The sequence below is a fragment of the Squalius cephalus genome (assembly GCF_949319135.1).
Source record: "Squalius cephalus genome assembly, chromosome: 1".
Classification (NCBI taxonomy): domain Eukaryota; kingdom Metazoa; phylum Chordata; class Actinopteri; order Cypriniformes; family Leuciscidae; genus Squalius; species Squalius cephalus.
In genome coordinates, this window is record NC_137122.1 from 22,278,994 (window position 1) to 22,291,627 (window position 12,634).

The window sequence follows — 12,634 nt, forward strand, 5'->3', positions numbered from 1 at the left end:
AAAATCTCTCTATGTTAATTACAAAAATTGCAATAGGAAAGAAGAAAAAACAGTTATGCATGCAGTGAACTTTCTTTGATTACACAGATTAAGTGTTAGAAGTAATTTGTACCACCCCCCTCCACTGTGGTCTTTTTCCTGAAAGTCATGTGATTTGCTGGAGAGTGAGAGCAGACATCGGAAGACACAGATCCTTTTTGATTGGCTGACGTGTAAGACGAATAGGCTGCTATTTAAGCCCACAATGTTGTGGCAAAAGACTGCAGCAAAATAATTCAAGGAAGCAAGACACTTATCTTGTATAATTTCATTCAGAAAACTCAGTTTGCTGTTTTGGAACACAGATTTCCTCAGGTTTGACTTTTTTACATTTGCATGTATTGTTATTTCACTTTTATTAAAACCCAACTTATCATTTCTAATGCATGGGAGATTGTGGGAATGTTAGTTCTATTGGAACATTAGAGTGTCTTGGTTATTGAGAATGTATGTTTTATGTCTCACGCAGGTTATAGGTGAATTAGGCATGTGCTAAAATCTGAAAGCACTTGGTTTAATTCACAAAAAAAAAAAACTTGTACTGTGATATAGGCTATTTCTTCAGACTGTTTAGATCTGCAACTGCAAACCGCAAAAAAAATAAAATAAATAATAATAATAATAATAATAAGACATCAGGGAATGGATGCTGCATATGGATTGTGACTCATAATAGAAATATCTGAGTCACAAAGAAAATCTTTTGATCAATTGATTATTTTTAAATCAATCAAACCGGTTCAATCTATTGATTTAAATTAATTGCAATATATTTCAGGCTTAAAATTTTGGTTTTCCTAGTGTGATGTTTATGATGATAACTACAATATACTGTAATACAACACTAATTTGTTTAATGTGCCCCTATTATGCTTTTTCAAATATTATCTTTCATGCAGTGTGTAGTATAGCTGTTTGTCAGTGTAAAAAGTTTTAAATAGCAAAATGCGCTACGAACAAATGTATTGACTTCACAAATTACATTGTATTTAAAAAAAAAAAAAAAAGTCAGAAAGTCTGATCTTTCGCATGAACATTTTGTTGGTGTAAAAAAACAATTAATAACAAACAACCACTTTTGGTCACTAATGAGCTGTAAATAATATAATTTCCTGTCAAAACCTATCACTTCATCATCCTTGCTTCTTTTGTTACCTTCTTTTGTAAGGAAACACAGAAATAAAGGGTCTGGTTTGTAATAAGAGAAAAGTAATGTATTCTCAGTTGATTCATCTAAGGCTGTGCAAGTCAGTTGTAGTTCTTGTTTCTCTTTTCTTCAGTGATTCTACTTGTTATAATCAGGTGTCTTCAATAATCATCACTCAATCATCACTCAATTAATTACTTAATTATCTAATTAACTCTGAAACTGCATCAGTGTTACTAATAATGAACACGAGTGGTGTTAATTTAATAACATCAATTATTAAAGTTTTTTATGTATTATTAAAGGGGTCATATAATGGTACATGCACTTTTACAAGTTGATTGTACTGAAATGTGTGTTGGCAGTGCCTGTACACAACCATCATAAAATAATAAAAATCCATCCAGTGTTTAGGCTTATATGTTTCCCCCTCTCCTGAACCAACCCGTTCGACCTAGTGACGTCACAGGGTCGGACGCCCCTCCCACGATTGTTGAGTGACAGGAGTGTTTCAACACAGACCCGCCCTCGCTCGTGAGCGAGCTGTCAATCATAGCCCGCGCGGATCGGCACGGTCATTGTTGTGATAGCTGGAGCACTGTCTATGAGCAGAATGTCGTCTAGGCCAGCGGTCCCCAGCCTTTTATGCGCCATGGACCGGTTTAATATCAGACAATATTTTCACGGACCGGCCTTAGGTGCAGGCACGTGCACACATAGACATCAAAGGGGGCTTGAGCACCTGCCCTTTTTATTCCTGGAGAGAAAGTGCCCTTTTTTCTGGGGTGCTTTTTTTCTATTTTAAAAATAATATATATTCCTGTTTGCGCACAGCTTCCCTGTCAAACAAATATATTTATTTAATTAATTAATTAATAATAATTTAGCCGTAAATAAAATGACCCACATGATGACCTTTCACCTCATTCCTCACGCTGCACGCACATTTTTTTTTATTTCGCGCGGCTATGCGCACTACCAGAGGATGTCTTCAAATCTGCGGCTGCTGGTAAGTGGCGTTTCATTCTCAGCGAAGTGATTTTGATGTTCGTTTATTTATTATTATTTTACAAGGACGACGTGAAGAGAGCATGCAGAGATGTTGTTTATATTGCTGTGTGTAACGTTAGGCTATAGAAGTAACTGTTTTCCTGAATGCCATCAAGATTGAAACCGAGACTGATTTCATAGCAGGTCAATAAACAAATAGTTAAAATTAAGTCATTTACATTTTAGACGCAATGACTATTTTTGTTATGTTTCAGCAGCGAAAATAGTTCCAAACAAAGATCACTGCAGAACCATCGCGAATCTCACAGCAACACTTGTTGCATTACTGAATGATTCAGCGTTTTGAACGAATCGGTTGAGTCAAAGATTCAATTACCCATTCATAAACTGCCTCATTCTGAATAAATCAGCCGTTTGAATGAATCGTTTGAATAAATGACTCAATGACTCGCTCATTAAGACGGTCGCCTGCCGCCTCCTACTGGCGGTTTAGTTTTATAAAGTATCATTCTTTTCAACATTCCTTATTTGTATATTCAAAAAATATTTAAAATAATCCAAATTAATACAGTTATAATTTTTCAATGTTAATTATTTAATTTGATTGGTAACAGCCTAGTGTCTTATTATTTTAATTGAATATATTGATCAAATTTGAGAATTTGAAATAAAAGATGGAGCATACATTTAATAAAATTAGTGGAAAAATGCCCTTTTTAAAAGGTACAAAAAATTAGTGTTTTCAAAGTGATGTAATGAAACATTGACAATTTAAGTTTGAAGGGAGTAAAGCCTCTGTTTAGGCTATTAAGGAAATGTAATTTTGCCAAAAGAAGAACTTTTATTTTAAATAAATGTTCGTTTTAAATCAGCCTACTTCAGTGTGATATGTTACCATATTGTCATGCTTAACACTGAGAATTTGAATAATTGTAATGTGATGATCAGATGCAGATATTAAATCAAAGAATATGGGCGGTTTGCGGGTGGATTATTTATTTTTAACAGTGGATTCGGGTGACTCAAAGTGCACCAAATTAATGAATTTATCTTTAAAATGTACAAAATTTTCTTCCGGGGGGGCATGCCCCCGGACCCCCCTACAGATACCAAGCTCCACCAACAAAAATAATGTGGGAAACACATTAGGCTATATGATGATCTACAAAAAAATATGAATTTAATTATCTTATTATTAAAATACATTATTAGGATTTTTACCACCTCCGCCTCATTTTGAGGCTGTAAAAACCCTGTTACTGTATTTTGATCACAGCCCTATTTAAAGCCTTGTTCCATGTGCCCCCTTTTATACTTTGAGCACCTGCCCCTCCAGAGGTCTCTGCACGGCCCTGCTTAGGTGTGGCGGATAAATACAACTAAATAAAATGATATGACCGGCATAAAAACTGGGGTAGGCTATTTTTTAAATATATTAATAAACGTGAATCCAGTGTGTAGGCCTACTCGCAACTTTATTAGCAGCGTCCTCGTAACATCGCGCCTAAAGACAACTGAGAAAGCCTGAACACAAACAAAATGCCCCCAAAAAGAAAAAAATCTCCATGTTTTCGGTGCTGATGCGTTCATGTAACATGTAAGGGTGGCGCTGCTAAAGCACCTAAAAGCTGTCACAATGAACCGGCAAAATTAATGATTACGAATAGGCCTATGTAAAATATAGGAGGAGACATTTTAATTGTTCATTAATAAACCAGTTTTTTTATGTCAGTGTCGGCTGGAAAGATTAAGTTGACGATGCTGACTCGCGATCTTCGCAGTAGTGAACGCGCCAGAGAGAAATGCACAATTCATACGGATGAAATAATCAGAGAACAGTCAGTTTTCTTTCGTTTTGAATTGTTCTGTTTAAAAGTAGACATTTCAAGCTTTAGCTATATGTCTCAGGTCTGTGAGGCAAGTAGCCTACCTTACACGCTGAGTTTCGGTTAATTTCCTGAGACGAGCTCCTGTTCACGCGCTGGCGCCTCTGTGTCGTGATTATCTATTTTCTAATATATTTACTTCTTATTTATTAAATCCAGACAATTGGTTGATGAAACATTGATTAAAATTAAGATACAATTAATACAAAACGAAATTAAAATTTAAAGACACGTTTGTGCTTTCTGTTTGAGGTCTCTGTGAAAGTTTTAAAGCAGTCCAGTGACGCTTTCAGAGTGCTCACGTCTGTAACGGAGAACTGTCCCGTCTGTAACATTGTTTTTTTTTGTGTGTGAAATAAATTTCTGAAGGAATGTGACTTATACTGCCGTGCAAAGGCAAAAGACCGTAACTTCGTTTTTGGTCGAAAATTAGTTATTTATATTTTTGGCACATTCAAGACCTTCTTTATCATGTGGATAAGTATCTTGAATCAATTCCGTTTTTTTTTCGAGAAAATAATGATTTGTCTTAACAGTAACTTCCAAAAGCCCATGAGAAACCAAGGCAGAACACCGTAACATCAGTTACCGCTCTTTGGCTTTGTTTTGGAACGCTCAAATTACGAGTTACGGTGCTCTGCCTTTGTTTAGCCGCGCGTCAATATGAAGTTACTGTGCCGGTGTTCAATCAAATAATGCTACCTACCAGATTGTACGGTTATCTGCCTTTGTTTTAATGTCCATTAAAATTTAAAGTACGGTGTAGCCTGTGTACTTTGTACAGCTGCCATCAGTCGCTCTAACTTCTGATGTTCTCAGAGCGGTCAGAACATTTAGTATGGTCTGCTCCATCGACAAACGTGCGATATCGATCGCGAAGGATTATGCAGAGTTGACAGAAAAACGTTACACATTGCCGTATCAGATGAATACAACCAAGAATTAAAGCTTGGCAAACTAGCTGGCAGAGTGCCAAAACTTCGCCTTCAGCCCCGCCCTAAACGCGGTCGATCGAGTCAACGCTGGACTAATAGGTATTTTGTCATGTCAAATGTATTAATAATGCCATCAGAATGCAACCAAAGCACAGGATAGCAATAAGTAGATGGCTATAAATAATTGTAAATCATACAAAATAAATGCCATGATCACTAGATTTTATACAGGTGTTACTATAATGATTTTGTTAATGGTGATCAGCAACTAAATATTGATAATGTGGAAGTTACTGCCTTTTGCCTTGGCATGACTTCTCACTTTTTGCTGACAATACAAAGGCAGAGTACAGTAACTTTAAAATAGTGGTCAAAAGTCAAGTTTGAGCTCAAGATTTTTTTATGTATATAATTTCCATTACTAAAACATCTATTTGCCAGATTTCCAGTGTCCTACCTATAATTAATTTGGCGGGACAACTAAAAATCTTTAAAGTCATTTTTCTCAGTTCCACACTCTAGCGACTTAAGGTCTTTTGCCTTTGTAGGGCAGTATAGTCCAGTGCGACTTAGGCTATATGTTTTTTTTTTCTTCATGGCGCATTTTTTGACTGATGCGACTTATAGCCTACTCCGGAGCGGTACCGGTCCGCGGCCCGGGGGTTGGGGACCCCTGGTCTAGGCGATTGTGGTGTTCTGTTATTCGGTGCAATAACGAACACAGCAGTCATGCTGATGTTCCTAAATCCGAACCACTGAAGACGCAGTGGCTGAGTTTGTTTTCGAAGGGAATATTCCCCACGATCAACAGCAATGCTTTCATGTTTGCGCGAATCATTTCACACACCAGACAGCTTTACAAACGAGTTCAGTAAAAAGCTGTTTTTGCTAAGAAGCTGCTCCTGAAAAAAGGATCGGTACCAACTATTCGTGTTCCTGCTGCACCTCCAGAAGAACTGAAGTGAGTGTAACGTTTTATTAACCTTTATATTAATATTTATATTAATCTTTGTAAATCGCTTGCTGCACGCTTCACGATGAATGCGGCTGTTTACACTCAGGGTGAGGGTACATTACGGCATGTTTTCTATGTACAACATTCTCAATATAATTCATAATCCCACGTTTAGAATGAACAACGCGTTATGGTTACATTGTGTTATTGTGTTAGAAACGGTGTACGCACAGAACAGAGGGCGGGGTGAGCAATGCTCATTATCATTTAAAGACACATGCACTTAAACGGCGTGCTGAAAACAGAGCTGTTTTTGACCAGGTAAAATGAGTGTTTTCTTACAATACTAATGAGAATTTTTAATTAAAGTATATTACAAACTTTTAATTTAGACCCTAAAGAACCATATTAGCTTGTACAAAAATGGCATTATATGACCCCTTTAATGTTTTAATAAAAAGTATTGAAGTGGTTCTGTTTGAAGTGTACGTTATGAAATATGTTTTGTGCGTGTGTGTGTGTGTGTGTGTGTGTGTGTGTGTGTTTTAGAACAGATTCGAGGTAAAGTCAGAAGTTGCTGTTTATCTGACAGATCACAACAAACCCATTGATGTGAGTAAATATTTCTGTTTCTGTTTAATGTTTAAGTCCTGAATTAAGGAGAATTTTGACACTTTTTTTGTTTGTTTTTTACATTATTTTAGCAGGAAGAAGAGAGGATCCTTAGTTAAAGCTCTTGAAGAAGTGATAAAACCAGATTTGAACTGTGTACAAAGCCATCCTTCTGAATCTGATTGTAATTGTGAAGCTACTCTTGAGAAAGGGAGGAGAAACGCTGATGAAATTTTAGATTATAGCTAAGCATTTGTTGTCATTTTTTAAAGGTGCTGACAATTTAGAGAAAACTAAATGAAAGATTGAGAAGAGATGTGGCATTAAAATAAAATTACAGTAATTGCTGTCCAGCTTGTGATATCAAACGAGCAATACAAGGAATAGATTAAGATTCAAGCCGAAGACGTTGAAGGAAAATGTCTCAGGTTATAAGAGTCCCGTTCTTTAAAATGTCTGGCATTGAATCAGACTCTAAACCAGATGAAGATGTGTCATTTGTCAGTTCACTCTATAAATTAGTCAACGGAACTCCTTCTGATACTGAAATAAGGATAAGAAAATCTTATGTCATGTCATACAACAAAAAAACCCAAAATGCTGAATGGGTGTATGAGATACTGAACAAGGACACTGTGAAGCCCAATTGTAAGGAGACCATGAGCTTTGGAAGGAATGAATTTAAGGGTAACAATGACTATGATCAAGGTCATCTTGCTGCGGCTGCCAATCACAGATGGTGTCAGGAAGCCTATCATGACACTTATCTGATCAGCAACATGGTACCACAGGATACGAGCTTAAACAAAGGTGATTGGAAAACTATTGAGAATTACTGTCGGAAAAAAGCTGAGAATGCTGAAGTCTGTAATGTCCATGTGTACACTGGACCACTTTACCTGAAAAAAGAAAAAAAAAAAACGTATGATGAGAAGGAGGATGATTATGAGCGTGTTGACCCCAGTGAAATGCAGCCGTCGGGAGAGAAAGTGGTGCCAACTCACTTCTTTAAGGTGATAATTGTAGAGAATGAGGATGGGATGGTAAAAGAAAAAGACGTAAAATGCTATGTGATGCCCATATTGGATAAAGATACAGATATTAAAAACGAAGCAAATTTAGACAACACAGGAGCGGTAAAAGCCAAGTACGCTCAGCATTATGACAGAATTGAGAAACTCTCTGGGCTGAAATTCATAGAAAGCGATCCAAAAGTGAAAACGGACCGTATAAAGACGATTACATGGACAGGAGAAGGTAAAAAAGGAGAGTTATGCAGTGCCAAAATAAAAGTCAGAATAAGTTCAGTCTAAGATAGAAGTCACATCAGATGTTTTTCCCCAAACGTTTGCTTAAGACATTATGCTTGCGAAGCCAAGACAGATATTTTAAAATACTGTCATTGTGTCAGGATTTATGCGCTGTTTATGTCTTGCGCACGCTTCAGAAGAGTCAGTCAGCACTATAAGATCTTTTTGTTTTCATCAGCATGGGTCTGGAAATCACATTCACTGGTTCAGACTCATGCCATCGAGAATTTGCTATGAATATTCACAATGTTGGAATGCTGCGCTTTACAACTATACCGAACTTGTGCTGAGTGGAAGCACCAGTCGTCCAGAAGCGAGCAGAGAGAAATGTACACCTCTTAGAAAACGTACAAATAAAGATTGTTTTAGATGTTTAATTACTATTTGCAGCATTGGGATTGCTAGACCGGGGTTTAATAAACTCATTTCTGTGTAAACCTCAAATTCAACCAAATTTGACATTTGCACTTTTTGCCATTTGAGTTTGGATGAATGGACCATCTGAAGATCGGAAGAGGGAACATCTGACTAAGCTTGCAGTTGTATCACTGGTTAATAATCACATACTGTACATACTTATATATAGATGCACAACATTCACAAAATGCTTTCTCATGCTTTCAGAAATGTTTCTCATGATCTGAGAGCTTATGCTTAAATGCTTGAAGTGAATTGTGTTCATAATATGTTTATGTATTTCTTCCTCTTCTCACAAAGCAAATATTTTTTTGTGTGCTGGACACTTGCTGCCTGCTTATCTGCTATGCACCTCATTTCATCTCTTTATGGGCTGTCAAATCGATTAATTGCTATTAATTACATTCTAAATAAATGCCTGTGTTTACATAAAATATATGTGTACACATATTCTTCACTTATATTTACAACATATCTAATTCTGTATACTCTTTCTTACATGTGCTTGCACTGATTGTGTATTGTAATCGTTTTACAAGTAGCACGTTGAAACTGGGTCTGTGAATACTTTAAAAGTAATCATGAAACTAAAAAATAAGAACAATGTCATATCCTGTATTGGAAAAAGTTTTGCTGAAATAAAACCTGATTATAACCTGCATATCTATTGATAATCCTAAATGGACTGTGGAAAACTTTAATATTTACACTGAATGGTTCTTCGTGTTCTCCTGCATGGACTGAGGCACAGGCTCTACTCTTCAGCACAATGGTGACATACAAAATTTTATTTTAAGGTAAACTACTGGCAACAGTGTTGCTGTTTTTTAGCTTACAGTTTATTACTGTTAAAATACATTTTGTGGGTGTGTCTTTTTATCTTACACTGTTAACCCTTTCAACACCCAGAGGAAAATCCACACTACAAAAAGTAAAAGTAACATTGACAAGGTGAGATAATTCAGTGAATATGTAAGTGATTGTTGAGCATTAGTGATGAACACCTGCTGTTAACAAGCAGAATCACTGAAGGAGAGAGGAACACACGAACAGAAAATAGAGAAACACACAAACTACAACTGACTTCCAGCCATTACACATTATGACACTTATTACAAACCACTTTGACTTTATTTCTGTCATACATCTACATACGAGTTTTAAATGTTGGTGTTTAATTGTAAATGAGTGGTTTGGTGTCACCATTAGTTGAGCTCTTGACTAGTGATGGGCAAATGAAGCTTTGATGAATCAATGAAATGGGTTCATTACTCAAAGCTTCAGTAACAGCGCCCTCGCCTGGTGAAGTGCAAAGGCTGCATCTAATTTATCCCTGCTAGATAGTGGACAGGACATAAATCTAGTGCACGCAAGAACCCCACCTATGGGGCATGTTGTCACATTTCACTTCCATTCTTTCAGGGTATATCAAGAAAAAAATATACACTGTATTAATAAAACAAAACCTCATAATTGTGCTAGACATGTGGGAAATTAATGTGGGAAAAAATAAATACTCTGAACCCTAAGCAGATTTACACAAACTGAGAAAGTCAAAAAGCGTTAGGTTGTGCCCCGCTCTCCCTTACTCCAGGACAGATTTGAAAACCACTGCTGTAATGCATTCACTTTACCAAAATAGTTATTTCCTCTGTGATAGAGATGTTCTCTGTGTGTCCTGCAGGGGGCAGCAACTGATCCTGCTTTTATAAGTGAAGTTTGACTTCCATTCTAATCATTCCATTTATTTGGGGGAAAAAATATATATTGGGGTATTTTGATGTGGATATGAGTACTTTAAAGTGAATTAATTAAAAAGTGCAGATTTTCAACCAATTAAAAAAATATATCTATTAGAGTTTTGTTTGTTGTTGTTCTTCTCACTAAACTATTATGACTTCAGAAGACTTAAAGAACATAGTGCACCAGTCATATTGACTAATTTTATAAACGAGGCATTTATTGGAGCTCAACAGCCTCATAGAGCTCATTTCATTTTATTACTCTTCACTTTTCATTCTATTTAAACTGTTTTCTACAGAACTTGTTCATATCTGGAACAACATATAAATGAGTAAATTATAACAGGATTATTTCATTTAAAAACATCCTGGCCCACTCAGTTAGTTTTCACTGGTCAGGCTGGTCTAGTTTGATGGTTTTAAATAGATTTAAGCCACTTTTCTTTCTGCTGCCCAGCCAGTAAAATCAGCCATTCAATGATGGTTTTCACCAGGTTGTTTTCTAATTGATTACTTTCTTTCTAACTAATATTTCTTTCTTTCTTTCTTTCTTTCTTTCTTTCTTTCTTTCTTTCTTTCTTTCTTTCTTTCTTTCTTTCTTTCTTTCTTTCTTTCTTTCTTTCTTTCTTTCTTTCTTTCTTTCCTTCATTCTTTCTTTCTTTCTTTATAACTAATCCATCTTTCTTTCTTTCTTTCTTTCTTTCTTTCTTTCTTTCTTTCTTTCTTTCTTTCTTTCTTTCTTTCTTTCTTTCTAATCCATCTATCTATCTATCTATCTATCTATCTATCTATCTATCTATCTATCTATCTATCTATCTATCTATCTATCTATCTATCTATCTATCTATCTTCAAACTGTTTCTATCTATCTTCAAACTTTATCTATCTATATATCTATCCTTAATAACTAATCAATCTTTCTTTCTTTTTTACTAATCTTTCTTTCTTTCTTTCTTTCTTTCTTATCTTTATTTCTAACTAATCCATCTTTCTTTCTTTCTTTCTTTCTTTCTTTCTTTCTTTCTTTCTTTCTTTCTTTCTTTCTAACTAATCTATCTTTCTTTCTAACTAATCTTTCTTTCTTTCTTTCTTTCTTTCTTTCTTTCTTTCTTTTCTTTCTAACTAATCCTTCTTTCTTTCTAACTAATCTTTCTTTCTTTCTAACTAATCCATCTTTCTTTCTTTCTTTCTTTCTTTCTTTCTAACTAATCCATCTTTCTATCTTTCTAACTATCTTTCTTTTTCTTTCTTTCTTTCTTTCTTTCTTTCTTTCTTTCTTTCTTTCTTTCTTTCTTTCTAATATATCTTTATTTCTAACTAATCCATCTTTCTTTCTTTCTTTCTTTCTAACTAATCCATCTTTCTTTCTTTCTAACTAATCCATCTTTCTATCTTTCTAACTAATCTATCTTTCTTTCTTTCTTTCTTTCTAATATATCTTTCTTTCTAACTAATCCATCTTTCTTTCTTTCTTTCTAACTAATCCATCTTTCTTTCTTTCTAACTAATCCATCTTTCTTTCTTTCTTTCTTTCTTTCTTTCTTTCTTTCTTTCTAACTAATCCATCTTTCTTTCTTTCTAACTAATCCATCTTTCTTACTTTCTTTCTAATCTATCTTTCTTTCTAACTAATCCATCTTTCTTTCTATCTTTCTTTTTTTCTTTCTTTCTTTCTTTCTAACTAATCCATCTTTCTTTATTTCTAACTAATCCATCTTTCTTTCTTTCTAACTAATCGTTCTTTCTTTCTAACTAATCCATCTTTCTATCTAATCTATCTTTCTTTCTAAATAATCCATCTTTCATTTTTTTAAAATGTTTCATAGCACAGAGGGGGTGGGGGTGGAAAGGGATGAAAACATAACTTGCATGATGTTACACAATATTTTGTATGTTTGAATCTACTAAATGAACCATTTTTAATGTATGCAAGATGCTTGCAAGATATGTACCTTTGAGGGACTAATATGTACTCTTTAGGTACAAAAGTGTACCTTTTGCAAAGGTACCGCCACAGTGACAGCTTTTGTACCTTTTTTTCTGAGAGTGTATTATACTGTATTATATACTACAAGCTGTGTGCTTGTATTATAAATATATAAATTGATTAAAATCAATGGTTATATACATTTATTCTTTGAAATGTGGGGTTTTATTTGTAAAAGTGGAGATAGTACCTTATAATTCCAAACAGAATCAGAGCTCTCAGAATTATAAGGTTCTATCTCCATTTGGGCCATCTTAAAAAATCCCATTTCCAAATGTGCCAGGATTTTGATATTCTATCCTCAAAGTACCTGTAGGGTGATGGTCTTTTTGAGCTATAATAGTAGATTATACTACATAACAGTTTTGTCAGCTGGGATGTAAAAACTTTGATGCTCAATATCTCAGAACTACCCTAAACGGAGATAGAACCTTATAATTCTAAGCTCACGAGTTGTGCAGTTTTGGGGGGATATATGGCATTTTTTTTTATTTATTTACCAAAATTAGTAATTATATTTATATACAGGTTTATTAAAAATAGCACAATTTTATGTAAAATTCACATTAAATCTGTATTGTAAAAAGCGCTAT

General features: G+C 34.9%; 1 long non-coding RNA gene across 1 annotated transcript; it reads left to right on the forward strand.

Moving 5' to 3' along the window:
* Positions 1-216: 216 nt before the first annotated feature.
* LOC307165063 lies at positions 217-8,972 on the forward strand. Its single transcript, XR_013822396.1, has 3 exons — positions 217-354; positions 6,523-6,585; positions 6,678-8,972. It is a non-coding gene; the product is annotated as an uncharacterized lncRNA (long non-coding RNA).
* The last annotated feature ends 3,662 nt before the right edge of the window (positions 8,973-12,634 follow it).